Source organism: Cajanus cajan, chromosome 5, assembly GCF_000230855.2.
Source record: "Cajanus cajan strain Asha chromosome 5, NIPB_CcT2T_4, whole genome shotgun sequence".
Classification (NCBI taxonomy): Eukaryota; Viridiplantae; Streptophyta; class Magnoliopsida; order Fabales; family Fabaceae; genus Cajanus; species Cajanus cajan.
In genome coordinates this window covers 48,119,188-48,138,843 of record NC_138521.1, presented here as the reverse complement: position 1 = coordinate 48,138,843, position 19,656 = coordinate 48,119,188, and the positions used below count along the sequence as shown (strand labels likewise).

The following is a 19,656-nucleotide window of genomic DNA, read 5'->3' as shown; positions in this document are numbered from 1 at the left end:
TGAAGAAGCTTGGTCACCTCCTTCTTCACTACATCCAAAATGATAGGGTTGAGTCGCCTCTGGGGCTGTCTCACTGGTTTAGCTCCATCCTCCAGTAATATCCTGTGCATGCATGTGGATGGGCTAATGCCAGGAATGTCTGCCAGGGTCCAACCAATTGCTTTCTTATGCCTTTTTAGAACCTGCAACAATTTCTCCTCTTGAACAACATCAAGGGAGGTGGAAATTATCACTGGCAACTTCTCATTATCTTCCAAGTAAGCATACTTGAGGTTCTCTGGAAGAGGCTTCAATTCTGGTGTGGGTGCTAGTTGATCATTAGAAGAAACCAAAGAAGGGAAAAGGGGTTCCATAGCCTGTACCTCAACCTGCAAGTCAGATTCTTTCGTACTTCCTGCAACATGGTTAGTGCATTCTGACTGTATAAAATCAAGACCAAGAGGTACAACACCCAAAGTATCAAGTTCAGATGCCTCATAATCACATTCAGATTGATATTCAGATTGACATTCAGATTCAGACTCAATACATGGAAGATAGTTATACCAATCAGATGAAAATGAATGCTTCTTAGCATGAGGAGAATCTAAACCATAAAAGTGCTCATCAACTAGATCATCAATCAATTCAGCACGAAAAACAGAATGAGCTTCAGAAGGAAATTTCATGGCATCCAATATATTAAAATGAACAGCAATATCACCAAATTCCATAGACAAGGTGCCAGCATAAACATCAATCTTAGTCCGGGCTGTTTTTAAAAATGGTCTACCTAAAATGATTGGGGCAGAACCATGGGAAAATCCATCTTCCATATCAAGCACATAAAAATCAGCAGGAAAAATTAGTTCACCAACCCGAACTAAGACATCCTCTATTAAACCTGTAGGGTGGGCAACACTCCTATTGGCCAATTGGATGACCACACCCGTAGGTTGCAAAGTACCAAGAGACAAAGAATTGAAAATAGACAGAGGCATGACATTAATTGAAGCACCTAAATCAAGCATGGCATTTTCAAACTTATTGTTACCAATAATGCAAGGTACACAAAATGTACCTGGATCCTTACACTTCTCAGGAATGTGTGGAACAGATTTACCTATGAGTGCTGAGACATTCCTGCCCATGCTGATTCGCTCATTGCCCTTTAGCTTCCTCTTATGAGTGCACAACTCCTTCAGAAACTTAGCATATCTGGGAATTTGCTTGATGGCATCCAGCAAAGGTATGTTCACCTCCACCTTCCTGAAGGTCTCCAATATTTCTTTATCCATCTCTTCCATCTTTTTGCTTGGAATTGATTTTGGCGGAAATGGAAGAGGAACAGGAGCTTGATATAGATTATCAGTGCATGCACTAGAAGAAGGTCCACCTGCATGAAAATTTTTACTACTACCTGCATGGCTCTCTTTCTCAAGTGAAGGCTCAGGTGGAGGTACAACAACTGTAGGTGGTGTTGGGATGTCAATTTGTTTGCCAGACCTCAAGGTGATGGCACTTACATTCTTCGGATTTTGCACAGTTTGTGAAGGTAGCTTGTCTGAATTTTGGGACTGTGCTTGATTGAGTTGAGTGGCCATCTGCCCCATTTGGTTTGTCAAACTTTGAATGGAAGCTCTGGTCTCTTGTTGGAACTGCATGTTTTGAAGAGTCATCTGCCTCACTAACTCCTCCAATGTAGGTTCAGAAGTAGATGGTTGAGGAGCTGGTGGTGCAGGAGCTTCATGTTGTCTCTGTTGCTGCTGTAGGATAGGAGGAGGCACATATCTGCTAGGACCAGCATTGTTTTGGAAGGGAGGTGATGGTTGTTGTTGTTGCTGCTGCTGGTTAGACCATCTGAGATTAGGATGATTTCTCCAACCTGGATTGTACCTATTGCTGGAGAGGTCATAACTTTGCTGTTGTTGTTGCTGTGTTGGTCTGTTATTGTAGATATTTGCAGCATAGGCTTGTGGGGCATCAGGACCTATAGAAGAGTCTTGCAAGGAGGGACAAGCGTCAGTTGGATGATTAATTGAAGTGCAAATTCCACATACCTTTGCTGGTGGTGGACCTGACTTTTGATTTGTAGCCAGTTGTGAGACCAAGGTGGTGAGAGCATCAATCTTACTCTCCAACTTTTTGTGTTCAGTGGAATCTGGGGCTACCATATCATGCACACCCCTCACAACTATGGAATCACTCCTCATATTGAATTGTTGTGAGTTAGACGCCATTTTTTCAATCAACCCTCTAGCAGAAGCAGGTGTCATATCTCCTAAGGCTCCTCCACTAGCTGCATCAATCATGCTTCTATCCATCATGTTCAACCCCTCATAGAAATACTGTAATAATAGCTGCTCAGAAATTTGATGGTGAGGGCAGCTAGCACACAACCTCTTGAATCTTTCCCAGTACTCATATAAGCTCTCCCCAATGAGTTGTCTAATTCCAGATATATCCTTCCGGATTGCAGTGGCCCTGGATGCAGGGAAGAATTTTTCGAGGAATACTCTCTTCAAGTCATCCCAGCCTTTTATTGAACCAGGAGCCAGATAGTACAACCAGTCCTTAGCAAGATCCTCTAATGAAAAAGGGAATGCTTTCAGATAGATGTGATCTTCAGGGACATTAGGTGGCCTCATGGTGGAACAAACAATGTGGAACTCCTTGAGATGCTTATGTGGGTCTTCACCTGCACGACCATGAAACTTAGGCAGCAAATGGATTAGTCCAGTTTTAAGCACAAAAGGAACATCTTCCTCAGGGTATTGAATGCATAAACTCTCATAAGTAAAATCAGGTGCAGCCATTTCCCTAAGTGTTCTCTCTCGAGGTCCAGGTTGGTCAGCCATGTTTTCAGTTGAGTCAACTTCAGATGCTACACTCACACTATGGGTATCACTCTCAGGTGAGACTATATGCTCTCTAACTAATCTATGGTATGTTCTATCTATTTCAGGATCAAATGGATGCAAAGTGTGTGGACTGTTCCTAGTCATACACTACATGCACCACTATAGTAATAGTGAACAAAGGGGGATTTTTATGAAAACTTAGAAAACAACAAAACTAATGCACCAATATTATCCTAAAATCATTAGCTACTACCACAAAAGAATTGAGGCAAAATGATAAATCTACCTGTCAAAATCAAAAATGAATTCTAATATTCTGCACTATTCACATTCACATTAATACACTAAAACAAAACACACAAAAATTGACAAAGACTCTAAAACATAAAACACAAAACACACAACAAAACACCACAAAAACAAATACAAAAACGCACAGCCTTTTACAGAAACTGATGATCCCCGGCAACGGCGCCAAATTTGATCGAAGTCGTATCCGGTCAAATAAAAACAATTAAATGTAGTACTAGGAAGTTGTCCTAGGTCGTCTCTCAAGGACCATTTTTCTCTGTCAAAGGCTTAAACACACGAAGTGGGGGGGGGGGTTTGGTTGTTCAGATTTAAGTTTATAACACAATAAAATGTAGATAACACAACAAGTAAAATGGGTTGGTTTCTTGTTATGGATTGTAATCTCTGTTTGAGGTTGTGTATGTTTGTATGTCTCTGTTCTACTTTGTTCTTCTTCATTTAACCTCTATATCAGTATGTCCATGCTTAATGGGCTATGCTTAATGACACAGTTGCTTAATCTGTGAAGAGGTTGATGTTGTATACGTTTGCTTAATTCGTGTAGGGAAATCTTGAGTTAATCTTCGCTTAGTTGGTTAACTCGGATGGAACAAGGATTAAGTGGTTAATAGAGCAATCTTATTGTGAACCAAGGATAAGAGAGTTACAATCCAAACAAGAAGCCAATCTATTTTACTTGTTGTGTTATCTACATTTTATTGTGTTATAAACTTAAATCTGAACAACCAAACCCCCCCCCCCACTTCGTGTGTTTAAGCCTTTGACAGAGAAAAATGGTCCTTGAGAGACGACCTAGGACAACTTCCTAGTACTACATTTAATTGTTTTTATTTGACCGGATACGACTTCGATCAAATTTAAATTTGATCGAAGTCGTATCCGGTCAAATAAAAACAATTAAATGTAGTACTAGGAAGTTGTCCTAGGTCGTCTCTCAAGGACCATTTTTCTCTGTCAAAGGCTTAAACACACGAAGTGGGGGGGGGGTTTGGTTGTTCAAATTTTTAATTTTATAACACAATAAAATGCAGATAACACAATAAGTAAAATAGATTGGCTCCTTGTTCGGATTGTAACTCTCTTATCCTTGGTTCATAATAAGATTGCTCTGTTAACCACTTAATCCTTGTTCCATCCGAGTTAACCAACTAAGCGAAGATTAACTCAAGATTTCCCTACACGAATTAAGCAAACGTATACAACATCAACCTCTTCACAGATTAAACAACTGTGTCATTAAGCATAGCCCATTAAGCATGGACATACTAATATAGAGGTTGAATGAAGGAGAACAAAGTAGAATAGAGACACACAAACATACCCAACCTCAAACAGAGATTACAATCCATAACAAGAAGCCAACCCAAAGGTTTTAGCCTTCCATAAAAATAGAAATGGAAATGAAAATGCAAGGAAAATGAAAATGCATTAAATCAAGTTAAAGAGTACTACAATCTAGCCTTCCATGGAGGAGGCAAAGAACAGAACTAAAATGCATACAAAAGGAAAGGACAATAAAACATAAACTACAACTACAACAGAGAAAATAAACTCAAAGAAAACAAAGAGAAGGGAGGAAGAAGAACACCCAAGAGTAACTTATTTGAAGGTGTATTCAGGGATGTCTTACAATGGGAGAGTGAAGGCCTATTTATAGCCTTCATATAACACATAAGAAATATAAAATAATGGAAAAAGCTTAGACAAAACGAAATGGGAGAGTTGGTGGGATGAGTTGGTGGGATGAGTTGGATTCCATATTCTTTTCCGCACCGAGTTGTTTTCCACCGAATTAGACCTTCTAGATGATCGAATTGGCCGACGGCGCCTTCTGCAAATATTTAGGTCTTTGTCTTAGCTTTCCAGGGCCACCGAGTTTACTCCAATTGGATCACCACAGCCCAAGTTATGCCCTGAAAACCGAGACATGTTCATCAGCCCAAAAACAGCGAGAATTTAGAATAATAATTCTCAACTTTCCAATTTAGCCCAACAACACACATATCTATCTAAATCCTATAATTAACCATGAATGGAATGTAAAATAGCTAAATTGAAGGAAAATATACATATCAAATTATGATTTATCAACTTCTCCCACCACTTCTCTTTTAGAACCGTCGAAAGCTCGGACGATCATGTTGCTCGGGCGCATTTGGACTCCCTTGATTGCCACTTGATCGAGCGTTCTTTTTGGCATTACGTTCAAGGAAGATCCATTATCTACCAAGACTTTAGCGATGTGATACTCCTTGCACTTTACAGAGATGTGCAAGGGCTTGTTATGATTTGGTCCCCCAGCGGGGATCTCTTCATCGGTGAAAGAGGGGTGATCACTAGCCGTGATGTGACTAACAATCCCCTCAAACTTGTCTTGGGAGATAGTGTGCGACACATATGCCTCGTTCAAGACTTTCAACAGAGCTTGTCGATGCGGTTCGGAGCATAGGATCAACGACAACAGAGTAATCTTTGCTGGCATCTTATGAAGTTGATCCATGATGGAGTACTCGCTCTGTCGGATATACTTTAACAGCTCGTCAGTCTCCTCCTCGGATTTTTTATTTTCCTCGGTTTTCTCTTCTTTTTCTTTCCCTTTATTCTTGGGAGCTTTGTCATGAAGATCTTCGGGAGTGTAGATCCTGCCACTCCTAGTCATGACCCCAAGTCCAGCGATGTTGGAGATATCGCTGTCGGCAGAAGAGTGGATGTCGTATATCCACGGCACAGCCTTATTTGATTCGTAAGGGAAAGGCCTTGGAGCGGTGATCCTTAATGGTGTTGGACCTTCCCCTTTGTTTGTCTTGATTACCAACAACGGAGTTGACGTGTGTTCGCTTGGCACGGTTGTTGGCTTACACTTAATAACAAATGGCATGCGATCCATCTTGAACATACGCATCGATTAATTCTTTCTTTTTATTAATGTTTATTAATGATTTATTGAGAGGGATGTATGAAATGCAAACCTAGATCCCTCCATGATCTTTGATAAGAATGCATGACATGAGATGATGACGTTGAATATGCATGCATTGTGTTTATTCAACTAAGCATTATCATGTTTTCGGGATGCTCCTGAGATTATGCATGATATTGCTTGGTTTTGGATAAATAACCCTTTTTTTCTTTTTTTTTGGGTATTTTGTATTTATTATTTTTTGTATTTTTTTGGGTGAAAAGGGAAACTACCTATATGAATGTGATGAAGGTAGATGTTAACACCATGTAATGGAAGATTCTTATTCCTATTTATTTTTATTTTAAAAGGGAATGTTGTATGTTTAAAGAATGCAATGTATGCTCAAACAATGTCACATAAACAATGCACAAACAATTCACTCATCCACGAACAGTCACGAGCGAATCACGAGGTAGGGGTATCCTGCAGAAAAGTGCATATTCAAGGAGGTTCTAACTGTTCTCACTGGTCTGAGGCCCCCAAGGTGCCCCCATTATAGGGACCCAATTCCTCTCGTCGTAAGTCGATGGAAAGTTCCAACGCACTGTCGGACTTGAGTTCATGGTTATCACCTTGAGTGATGTTTTCCGACAACGGTCTACGGGCACCTATAGACCCATTCGACAACCGGCCGTACTAACATCCACTCCCTATGGCTTACCACTCATGCCCCCGGGTATAGAGGGAACTGTTGTGTGCAAAGGTTCGTGTGCAGTTTGTATTTCAAACAATTGCGGAAAATTAAACAAACAACAGTTATTAAAGCCAAATAGATAAACATGTTATCATACAAGTAAGGGGTAATGAAGTAATTTTAAACTATTATTTTAAAAATAATCCATCACTAAATGGGACTGACTCTCGAGGCTTCCCCAGTGGAGTCGCCATCTGTCGCCACCGGCCCGAAACGGGCTTTCGGCATTCGCGAAGGATGGTTGGACTCTTTTATTTGTTTAAAAATATGGATTGCTAGAATGACTTATTCTCAAACTGAGACCTTGTCAAACGAGCAATTTTATTAAAAGGCTCACCAATCCATGTTAATCCCAAGCGGGACCCTCCATGGATTAGCGGTTTTCATAAAAAGGAAGGGTTCATGGAGTCGCCACCAATGTTTTACTCAAAACATTGGAAAAAGAAGTTTAAGGCAATCGATTCAAAGATCGACTTCGGCCATGACAACCAGAGTCGGGTAAGGGAGTCGGTTACGCGTGGGGAAGGTGTTAGCACCCCACAGCGCCCCTTTCGGGTTCCCTATGACAGATTATTTCTAAAAATAATAGTGCGAAATTACTAAATTACCCCTATTTATTCTAAACAATTATAACTTAACTATCTACATGATGACAGTTAAATATACACACAGAAAGCAGTAAAAGGAAGGTCTTAAGAAGAAACCTTTGAAGCGTGCTTTTATATTCAAGTAAAACTGGGAAGCTTTTTGGCGTTCCCTCGCTCTACAAGCCCGCTCGCTCCCTCCTAGAAAATTTTAACTATGGAAATCCGGAGGATTTCCCTTCGACTCAGTTCGAGACTCAAGCAAAAAGCTCAGAACTCGAGAACTTTGTCGGATCAACTCTCCGAGTGATTTCTAGGCAGAGCACTGCTCAAAAAAACCCAGAATACTCAAGAAGAGGGTTAAAACTCAGTGTAAAAGTGTAGAATGACGTCCAAATGATGTCTTATTTATAGGGAACAGGCGCAATACGGGCCCTGGAGTCAATACGGCCCGTATTGAAGTTTTGAACTACAATACGGCCGTATTGAATTCAGTACGGCCGTATTGAAGTTCAAAAAACCTCAATACGGCCGTATTGAGTTCAGTGCAGCCGTATTGAAGTTCAGAAACTTCAATACGGCCGTATTGAGTTCAGTGCGGCTGTATTGAAGTTCAGAAACTTCAATACGGCTGTATTGAGTTCAGTGCGGCCGTATTGTAGTTCAAAATGTTCAATACGGCCGTACTGAACTTTTGGGAGGCCGTATTGGGCTTCATTCCCTCCACTTCCTTATTTTGAGCTATTATAAGACCTCTAGACCTACAGAGAATCCTCCTAGGGCCTTCCATGAGTCCTTCTGGCTGACTTTCCTTCAGTCTTCAAGAGTCTTCAAGCTTTATTTCCGACCCGGAAAATTTTAGGGGTCTACATTCCAATGTTTTGAGTAAAACATTGGTGGCGACTCCAAGAACCTATTTTCAAAATCATTAATTAAGGATTAGTCTGGTGTTCGGGCATTCCTTAATTGATGATATTTTCAAAAGGATGTCTAAACCATTAGTCGCGAGATCGGAAATTTTTGGGTTGCGACAACATTCTTCGGATTCTGCATAGTTTGTGAAGGTAACTTGTCTGAATTTTGGGACTGTGCCTGATCGAGTTGAGTGGCCATCTGCCCCATCTAATTTGTTAAACTTTGAATGGAGGCTCTGGTCTCTTGCTGGAATTGCATGTTCTGAATGGTCATCTGCCTCACCAACTCCTCTAATGAAGGCTCAGAAGAAGTAGAAGGTTGAGATGGAGGAGGTGTAGATGCAGGAGGAGGTCTCTGTTGAGGAGGTTGGTATTTAGAACTTGAGGGATTGTTCTAGAAAGGAGCTGGATTTTGCTGCTGGTGTTGAGAGTTTCCCCACCTCAAGTTAGGATGATTCCTCCAACCAGGACTGTATTTATTGGAAGACAGATCATAATTATGTTGTTGCTAGTGTGGAGGTCTGTTGTTGTAAATGTTGGCAGCATATACTTGTGGGGCATCAGGACCTGTAGAAGAGTCTTGCAAGGAGCAGGGACAAGCATCTGTTGGATGATTAATTGAAGTGCAGATGCCACATACTTTTGCTGGTGGTGGAGCTAACTTTTGATTTGTAGCCAGTTGTGAAACCAAGTGATGGAAATCTAATCCCCAAGGATCCCTTTGGAAGAGGTAAGACCAAGAAGGGTGAAAGTTGATCCAAGGAGGCTCACCCATGAAGACCATTGGGCCTTTAACTAGGTCCATGGTTAGGAGGCTAGAGGAGGCTTCTACAGAGGAGGTGCTTCTTAGACCTATTCTCAATATGAGTATTGAGTATGATTCCTCTTATTAGTCTGTTGAGTTTCCATTGTACATACATTGTATAGTTTATTTTCTTGTATCTTGTATATAGTAGATACTTGTATAGGTGTATTTTTGCCTTTGTATTTGAGAGGCACTTTATTTCCTTTTAGTAGCTATTGCATATTGTTTCTAGCGTAGGTTACTTGGGCACTTTGACTCCATTTAACCTAATCTAGAAATACACTCTTTCCTTATTTTTCTAGTAGTAGGATTGGGAGTGGCATTAGCAAGCTAGAGAGTGTAACTAGCCAGCTAGAGAGTGTTACTAGCAATTGGGCCTAGAGATGGGCCTAGGAAAATTTTTACATATTAGACTCATTTTACTCCTAATTTTTCATAGATTTGATTTAGCTAGGTTTCATTCACATTGGATGAACCTAACTAAACCAAATCAACATTTTTACAAAACCGGTTGGAGTAAAATAAAGTCCATGTGCCGCCCACCTTGATTTGTGTTCACATTGCTTGTTCACACTCAAGCTTAGAAGCTTGAAGCACAAGCTTCTCCTTAGCTTGCTTACCAAGCAAGCTAAGTGAGTAGCTTTCTCTCCAAGCCTCTAGACCATGGATGGTTAACTAGACCTTACCATGGTTCCTAGTGAACCATGGTTAAGGCTAGCTTGCTCTCCAAGCTTCCTACTCCTATATTTTCGTATTTCCTTCATTGTAAAACACTTTTGGATGATATTTTTGAGTGAGATCAGAATTTGCACGAAAATTCTCTCTTCCAAAAGTCTTTAACCTCTTTGATATTCATCCAATTCTATTATCCCTTCCATAGAAGAGTGTGGTGAGAATTGAAGAGACTTATCTCTTCACCAAGGAGTGGCGTCTCTTGAGAGAGTTCCCCACCAAACCGTGGTGGTTCTAAGGTCTCTTCCTCCATTGGAGACCTTAGATAAGCTTAAGAAGAATCAAGGAGCCGAAGATCTAGGGAGGAACTTGAAGAGGATTCACATCAATCTGGATTCTCCAACAAGTTTTCCATCATTTAGTATCAAGAGCTAGGTCTCCTTGGTAAATTCGTTCTTGAGATTTTGTCCTTCATTCTTGTTCGTCCAAAAACATATAAAAATGTGTCTATACTGTTCCTCCATGTATTTCCTTTTATTGTCTTGTGTTTGTGTGCCTTGAGTGGTTCTTGTGTCACATCTATAAATCTATAGAACACACTCACTTTGTCTTGCTTGTTTTTGGTTCATGTTCTAAATTATTGTGAATCAATCTTTGTGTGTGCCTTAGGTATTCTTTGTATGTCTTTTTAAATGTTTTAGGATTGCTTTTATCTTCCATTGGACTCCTTTTAATTTCGGACTAAAAAGAAACTCCTAAAAAGAAACAAGAATACAAGCATTTTTCATTTCTTAATCTTCAAGTTTTGTCTTAGAGTCATGTGTAGTTGTTTTACTTGTCATTAAATCCTTGTTGTGCCTTTTCATTTTTTAATCTAAATGTGTTAACATCTGTTCATATATGGTGTCATTTCTGGTTGAACATTAATAATTCTTAGAGTGCTTATAAAATGATTCCAATGCATGTTGTTAGACCTAACATGTTCTAGAGTCAGTTTTTGTGAACTTCAATTGCTATTTGTTTCTTAGCAATTTGTGACCAGAAATTCCTTGTGTGTCTTGTGCTTGTTTTGAAAAAAATAAAATAGAGTTAGAAGTGTATTGAAAACGAAAATCAAAGTGTACAAAAGATGTGAACACTTCTACTCTTCTTACTTCTCTTTTCTCCACCACTTGGAAACCTCTTTATTAATTGTGTGGCCTCTGTTTTTAAGTGCTAATTCTCTGTATTAAAAGAAAATAAAGAAAATAAAGAGACAAAAATACAAGAAAAAGAAAAGAAAACAAAAGAGAAAAACATAGAAAAAGAAAGGTGAAAACAAAACATCACTAGTAGCACTTGGCCTTGAAATTTTTGTGTGATTTTTCTTGAGGTTTGCTTGTTGTCCAGTGGTTGGAAAAAGACTTTTAAACACTCAAAACAATTGCACAAATTTTGTTTTGGTTTTTGTAATCCATTATAGTGCCATTCCTAGGACTAATCTTTTGTGTGCTAGCTTTTGAAATTAGCCTTTAATTGTTGCTTTGTGTCTTCTTGGCTCTCTTTTTTTTGTCACATTAATTCCTATAAGAGTGTAGCCTATTATAATTGTGCTTTTCAGTTTTAATTTCTTGGCCTCTACTCTCTCTTGATTGATTGTTAATCCTTGGTGAGATATAATTCTTTTTCAAGCCATTACACTTGGAAGGAAGGGCTAATTGAGACATGTTGGGTTAATCTCAAAGGGGTCAACACTTGAAGGAGATTGAGGTACAGATTACTTGAGTGAAACACATTGGAAAGGCTCACTTGTTTGTTCATTTTGTAGCCAAGACATTTTTTTTTATTTTAGGTTGAAGATTGGAGACGGATTTTGGAAGGGAATTAGAGACGGGTTTGGAAGGTTGTGACGGATTTGTGGAGTTCCTCATTTTCCTACATTTTGGTCACTAAACTTGTTGCAAAAGCTGTTCCAAATTCAGCCCTCAAGACCTTTGATGAGACTCTCCAATTTCTTTTGATTTGTATTATTTTCTTGTTGTAATTCCTTAACCCTACCCTTGGGTTAATTTTTAACTTTCTTTTGTTGAAAACAACCTTACATTTAGGAGTGGTTGTTTGGGAAAACTTTTGCTTAAGTCCCACCACTTCCTAAATAGTCTTAAATAAAGATTCCTAGACACGTTTAGTACTTGTGGAAGGGTCCCCAAAGGCTTCAAGTGCCATTTGGGCTTCCACTAGGATACGCCTAGTTTACTTGCTTTCATAATACGTTTAGGACTTGTGGAAGTGTCCCAAAAGGCTTCAAGTGTCACTTGGACTTCCACCCTAGGACCCTACGACTAGTGTATGCTTTACTTGCTTTTTTTTACTTGTTTAATTTCTAAGTTCATTTAGAAGGCTTCCTTTGCCTACTAGGGGTTTCGTGCACACACACACAACTACTTTACTTGCTTGTGTGAAAAATTTGTTTTGTAAGAAAGGTATAAGGGGGTTTAGTAATTTCCACTTGAAAAGGCTTGGTTATTAAGTGGCTCCTTGTAGCTCACCTCCCTTGATAGTGCAACTTGTATACTTATACCTCCAAGTACTTAGTATTGCACCAAAAAGAGAAAATCTTTTGTGAAAATATTTATCACTCACTTTGCAAAATTCTTTAAGATTTGTGAAAACCTTTCTCTTGCAAAAATGAGTGATCATTCTCATGAAAGTAGTGTGCATGGTCATTATTCTCCTAGGAGTCATAAAAGCACTAAAGATGAACTTAGAGAACTTAGGAATTATATTAGGAGAAAAGATATAGAAAATGAATTGTTAAGTAAGCTTGTGGTGGGGGGTGAGACTAGCAAACCCCATGCCAATGAGGGTCATGGGCCTTCTAGGCCCAAAAGACATGATGGTGAAGGGACTTCTAAGTCCCATAGACATAAACATGAAGAAGAACCATCTAGGTCCAATAGTCATTATTCACACACTCACTCATCCTCAAGTGAAGGGTTTTATAGTAGTCACCATGATGATGGCTACTATCAAAGACCCCCTAGGTAACATAGGCCTAGGCATGAAACAACCTCTTCTAGAGAATCTAGGTTTGACCTTCCTCCCTTCTATGGAAAAGACAATGTTGATGATTACTTAGATTGGGAGATGAAGGTTGAACAACTCTTCACTTGCCACAATGTGAGTGAAGAGAAAAGAGTTCCTCTGGCCACCCTTAGTTTTCAAGGGAGTGCCATGCATTGGTGGACTTCCCTAATGAGAGAAAAACAAATTATGAGAGAGCCCTCCATTAAATATTGGAATGAACTTAGGAGTGCCTTAAGGAGAAGGCACATTGCTCCTTATTTTGAGAGGGAGTTAATGGACAAGCTCCAAAGACTCCAACAAAGGAACCTTAGTGTGGAGGAATATAGGCAACAAATGGAGTTGCTTATGCTAAGGGCTGGAATTAGGGAAGAAGAGAGAACCACCATTGCTAGGTTCCAAAGTGGTCTTAACCTAGAAATTAGGGACAATGTTGAACTATTACCCTATAGAGACCTTAATGAACTAGTTCAACTTTGTGTGAGGGTAGAGCAACAACTTAGAAGAAAGCCTAACTTTAGGAAAGAAACTACCCCCTACCCTAAAAAGGACTTCAAGAAGGAGGGTTACTCCTCTTATTCAAAGGATAGACCACTAGAAAAAGAAAAACAAAAACAAAAACCTTCTGATGAACCTAGAACTAGTTTCATTAAGTGTTTTAAGTGCTTAGGGAGGGGACACATAGCTTCCCAATGCCCAACAAAAAAGACCATGATCATTAGAGGCAATGAGATCCTAAGTGAGGAAAGCACTTCATCTTCTTCATCATCCTCAAGTGAAGAAGATGCTAGTCTATTAGTTCTAGTGAGGAAGCACCATGTGAAGGTGACCTATTCATTGCTCAAAGGTTACTTACCAACCAACCCAATGACCAATCACAAAGAGAGAACCTTTTCCATTCTAGATGCAAAATTTTTAAGAAAACTTGTTCTCTTATTGTTGATAGTGGATCTTGTAATAACTTTGTAAGCCAAAGGTTGGTTGATAAGCTTAACCTAACTACTATAGCCCATCCTAAATCTTATAAACTTCAATGGCTTAATGAGGATGGACCTATAGAAGTTAAGGACCAAGTAAATGTTCCTTTCTCCATTGGAAAATATAAAGATGAAATTTTATGTGATATAATTCCAATGGATGCAAGCCACATTTTACTTGGAAGGCCTTGGCAACATGATAGGAAGGCCATTCATGATGGTGTTACAAACAAAATTCGCCTAGTCCACCTAGGCAAGAAACACACCTTGACTCCTCTTTCACCTTCACAAGTGTTGGAGGATCAAGTATTTATGAAATCAAAAAAAAGAAAAGAGGAGAAAAAGAAGGTTCTAGAGTTGGAGGGTAGTGTCTCCTCCAAGGAAGTTGTTCCTAGAAGTCAATTTTTAATAAAACATTCTATCAAGAAATGTCTTCTAGTTTAACAACCTCTTCACCTTCTTAATACTAAAAAGACACTACTCTTGGAAAAGAGTAAGGAGGGTAGTGTCTCCTCCAAAAATCTTGTGCAAAAGGAAAGTAACTTTTTAATTCAAAATGATTGCAAAAAGACTTTTCTTCTTCACAAAGATTTTAACTCTTTTTCTACTGCTGCCACAACCTTAGAGCTTAAGATCCACAACCTAAAATTTTTTGAAAATAAAGGATCTCAAGTTCTTAGTCTTGTGAAGAAGGAGTGGACTTCACCTAGTTCTACTTCTTATGCTACTACTTTGGTGGTGCTCAAAGTAGACAGCCATTGTCTATTTAGGACTTCTCTTTCTTTAGTTATTCTAATAAAGAACCCAACCTTTGGTTTATATTGTTTATTAGATACATCTTATGGTGTCTTATTTTCTATTTTTGATCTTAAGGGAAGTTCAAACTTCTTTGAACTTAATTTTACTACTTCCCTTCAAGACCAAATTAGATTCTATGACTTTTCTAAACTCTTTACACCCTCTTCCATGATGTATCTAACATATAATATGATCAAGGGTTGTCTAGGTAGTTTCCATATTATATTCACTTTGTTTTCTTGTAGAAGCCTAGGTTACTACATAGGGTACTTTAGGCAAGATACCTTAGTATATAGGAGTACTTCACTAGTTTCTTATAGTTTTAGTACTTTAACATTTACAGGATTTAGTTTTACACTTAGAGTACACAATAGTGAGGATCCTATTATTATACTTAGAGAACCCATCCTTCCTAGTCTAAGGACCCTTGTTAGGGCTATAGAAGGAATTCCTCAAAGGGTGCACTTTCCACATATGTTATATGAATATGTCATCCCTAATGCTTTGTTTCTTGTTTTCATTGTAGGTGATGCTATCTTTGTGGAAGGGCCACTGGATTTGAGGACAAGTCCTTTCGAAGGGGGAGGGTATGATGGAAATCTAATCCCCAAGGATCCCTTTGGAAGAGGTAAGACCAAGAAGGGTGAAGGTTGATCCAAGGAGGCTCACCCATGAAGACCATTGGGCCTTTAACTAGGTCCATGGTTAGGAGGCTAGAGGAGGCTTCTACAGAGGAGGTGCTTCTTAGACCTATGCTCAATATGAGTATTGAGTATGATTCTTCTTATTAGTCTCTTGAGTTTCCATTGTACATACATTGTATAGTTTGTTTTCTTGTATCTTGTATATAGTAGATACTTGTATAGGTGTCTTTTTTCCTTTGTATTTGAGAGGCACTTTATTTCCTTTTAGTAGCTATTGCAAATTGTTTCTAGCGTAGGTTACTTGGGCACTTTGACTCCATTTAACCTAATCTAGAAATACACTCTTTCCTTATTTTTCTAGTAGTAGGATTGGGAGTGGCATTAGCAAGCTAGAGAGTGTAACTAGCAAGCTAGAGAGTGTTACTAGCAATTGGGCCTAGAGATGGGCCTAGGCAAAATTTTACATATTAGACTCATTTTACTCCTAATTTTTCATAGATTTGATTTAGCTAGGTTTCATTCACATTGGATGAACCTAACTAAACCAAATCAACATTTTTTCAAAACCGATTGGAGTAAAATAAAGTCCATGAGCCGCCCACCTTGATTTGTGTTCACATTGCTTGTTCACACTCAAGCTTAGAAGCTTGAAGCACAAGCTTCTCCTTAGCTTGCTTACCAAGCAAGCTAAGTGAGTAGCTTGCTCTCCAAGCCTCTAGACCATGTGATGGAATAACACTAAGGCCGAGAAGACCAAGAGGTGATATTTAAAGGAGTCAAGAGGAATGGGTTAGTGAGGCCACTTTTGGACCTTAGCTCCTAAGTTCTTTTTAATCATAGAATTTATTTTACTTTTATTTCCAATTTTACCCTTGTATTTTGGGGTGTTTAGGACTTAGAATTTATTTTCCCTTGTATTTCCCTTTTTACCCTTGTATTATGGGGTGCTCTAGATGATTAGGGTTTTTAATTTTGGGCTAGGGTGTTAACTAGAAGGGTGACGCATTTTTTTGGTGTTCATTGGATCTATTTTTGGTGTTAGAAAGGCTTAGGCCCAAGTGGAGGGCAAAGGTTGCATGGTCTTATCATGCACCTAGATATAGCCAATCTAAACCCAAAGATTCCATCCTAGGCCACCAAGTTGCATCTAGGGTTCATTTGCATTTCATTTGGAATGCATTTGCCTACTCCAAATGCAACCCTAGATGCATCCCCTCCTATAAATACCCAACACCCCACACCTTGTAAATACTTTGGATATTGAATATAAAGAGAGCCTTTTGTGCCTTTATATCTTTCCTTAGTCATCCTTGGCTAATTCGGCCACCTCCCTCCCATCTCCACCTTGAGAGAAACAACCCTAGAAGTGGCCTTCATCATCATGAAGCGAGCCAACCCTAGAGTACCCTTCTCAAGCATTTCCTCAAACACCTTCTACCCAACCTCCATTTTCATCCATCCCACCTTATTCCTTCTCTAAATCACGTATCACCGTTGGAGGACTTGATCCTTGGAGTAGGCGTCCTCTCCCTTGCTCATCATCTCAAGTTAATGCAAGTTAGGATGCCATCAAGTGGTATCTAGAGCCTTGGTTCTTCAAGGGTAACAATCTCTTTATCTCTAAAAATATTTGGTCATGTCATGTCTTCCTTACATGTCTCCTAAGTGTGCCCAAATGAATCGTCTTAATTGCCATATTTTGATGATCCATAAATCTCTTCTCATGTTTTGATTCATACCATATGTTCTTTGTGAATCATCTTGGCATTTTAGGCTTTCTTATTTAGGTTCTTGCTTTTTTCTTTAAATTTTTGAGTTGCTGGAAATTTTGGGCTGCATGTTATACATTAATGTTTTTATTTTTTTTAATCCATCCGGTTTTGTCATAAGCTTGTCTCTTTGAACTACCTTGAAAGAAATTCCAAGTTTTTTATGCTTAGCCTTTGAAATGAACAAAAAGTGACATGCATGCCACTTGTTTGATAAAATGGCCGTGAGTCCTTGATGTGCTTTAGAGAGTCAATCATGCATGCTAATTAGTTCTAGCATGTTCTACATCACTTAAAATATCATGTGTGATTAATTCCTTTACACATACTTCAAATTTTCGGCCAATTTTTTGTGTATTCCTTGGTGAACTTGTATGCCTACATGATGTTTGATAATTTGAGTGTGAAATTGATTTCAATATGCCTATCTTTGCTGCTGGATGTGGGCTATTAAAAACTTAAGAAAAACACTCAAATTTTGTCTCATTGAGCTAGTGTAAGTTGCTAAAAGAATACTCCAAAAAGTTGCTAACAAAACCACCAAAAACAAGTGTAAAACCCAAGCAAAGGAATAGTATAAAATTCAAAAGAAAAAAGAGAAAAGTGGCTGGACTTTGAACAAAAAAAAAAAAGCCAAGACTTGGACAAGCCCAAAAAGAACAAAGAAACCAAAAACAAGAAAAAGGGAACCTTTGCTAGACTTGTGGAGTTTTGGACCAACTTTCATACCATAGCACTTGGAGTTAATTCTTGGACCATTGGACAATACTTAATGGCCGAATGAGACAATAAATCAAACATGTTAAGTGCATAATTTTTATTTTAAGCCTACTTGCTAAATTCTATTCTAGTGCCATTCTAGGAATTACTCTGTTGTGTGCTTTCCTTTTATTAATGTGCCTTAATTTCAGTTTTTGAGTCTTTCTTCTAATCTTAAGTTTGTCTCATAAATTCCATTTGAGTTTAGCCTTTTCTTAATTGTGCCTTTTTAGTTTTTCTTTCTTGGCCTCTTGTACTCTTGGGTTGTGTTTTCTTCTTGATCTAGGTGGGGAAAACTTCTAAAACACTACACACTTTCTTGGTGGATTGAGTGGAGGGGTTGTCCGATTGGAGTTCAAGGAACTTTGGAGGATCACACCAATTCAAAGATTGCAAACACCATTTCAAGACTAACATTGGGTGTTCATTGTGAAGGGGTGGAGAATTGAAGACTTGGAGACTTCCTTTTTTTTTTCTTCTACTTATTTCTTTCTTGTTAAATTTCGGCCTCTTGTGTTTTTGGCCTTGGTTTCATTCATTTTTGGTTTGTAATTGGCCATTTTTAAACCTTTTCAATTTGGTGGTAGTTTCGTGTAGTTTGAAGGTGATTTGAAAACCTTCACCTAGGAAACCGACTAGCATATGCTTTAAGTGCTTTCCTTTGCATGCTTTAAAGCTTTGGTAGTATATTTGCCTAGGACTTTACATTGTTTATTTGTTTCGTTTAGAAGGCTTCATTTGCCTACTAGGGGGGCGTGCACATCACACACCTTAGTATTGTGAAATTTTTTTTTGTGAGAAAAGTGTGAAAAGGCTTAGTGATTTTTACTTGAAAAGGCTTGGTTTTTAAGTGATTCTTAGTAGTCCACCTCCCTTGATAGTTCACTTTGTACACTTAGGCCTTTTCATACCTATCTTGCACCTTGAAAATCCTTTTTTGTGAAAACCCTTTTATCACTCACTCTTTGTGAAAACTTTTTCAAACCTTTTTGAAAACACTTTGTGAAAACCTTTTTGGATCAAAGATGAGTGATCATTCTAGTGTCCATGGTCATAACTCTTGTAGTACTAGGTCTAGTGTTAGGGAAGAAATTAGGCAACTCAAAGAGTACCTAAGAAAAAAAGAAGAGGAAAATATAAAAAGAGAGGAAGAATTGAGAAGAAAAGAAAAAGAGTTTGAAAAAAATAATGAGGAAATAAAACAACTACTTGCAAAATTAGTTGAGAGGAGAGAAACTAGTGGATCCCAACCTAGGATTGTTCCAACTAGATCTCAAAAAGGCAAAGAAGTTAGAGTTCCTAGGAGTATGCATGAGCAAGAAAATACAACAAGAGAGGAGGAACTTAGAAGGAAAGAAAAAGAAAAGAAAATAGAAAAGAAAGAAAAAATAACGAAAAGTATAGAGAAGGTTAAAGAGTGGATAGAAAATGAAAAACAACAACCAACACTCTTAGAGAAGAGTAAGGAGGATAATGTTTCTTCCAAAGGGCTTATGCTTGAAGAGAGTCACTTTCCCATTGAAAATGATTTTAAAAAGACTTTCTTCATTCATCAAGACCTTAACTCTTTCTCTCACGTTGCCACTAGTCATGAAGTGGAGATTCAAAAACAAATCCTTTTTAAAGAAAAAGAATCTCAACTTCAAGATTTAGTGAAGAAGAAGTGGACTTCACTTAGTCCCACTTCTTGTGCTACTTCCTTGGTGGTGCCCAAGGAAGATAAGCCTTATTTCTTTAAGACTCTTTCTACTTTAGTTTTCTTCATAAAGCACCCAACTTTTGGTTTGTATGGTTTGTTGGATACATCTCATGGTGTTGTATCTTCTATTTTTGATCTTGAAGGAAGTTCAAACTTATTTGAAC

At 38.5% G+C, this 19,656-nt stretch overlaps 1 non-coding gene across 1 annotated transcript; it reads left to right on the top strand.

Moving 5' to 3' along the window:
* The first annotated feature begins 2,349 nt into the window (after positions 1-2,349).
* LOC145958470 (small nucleolar RNA R71) lies at positions 2,350-2,454 on the top strand. The gene has a single exon (XR_014434307.1). It is a non-coding gene; the product is annotated as a small nucleolar RNA R71 (small nucleolar RNA).
* Positions 2,455-19,656: the final 17,202 nt, after the last annotated feature.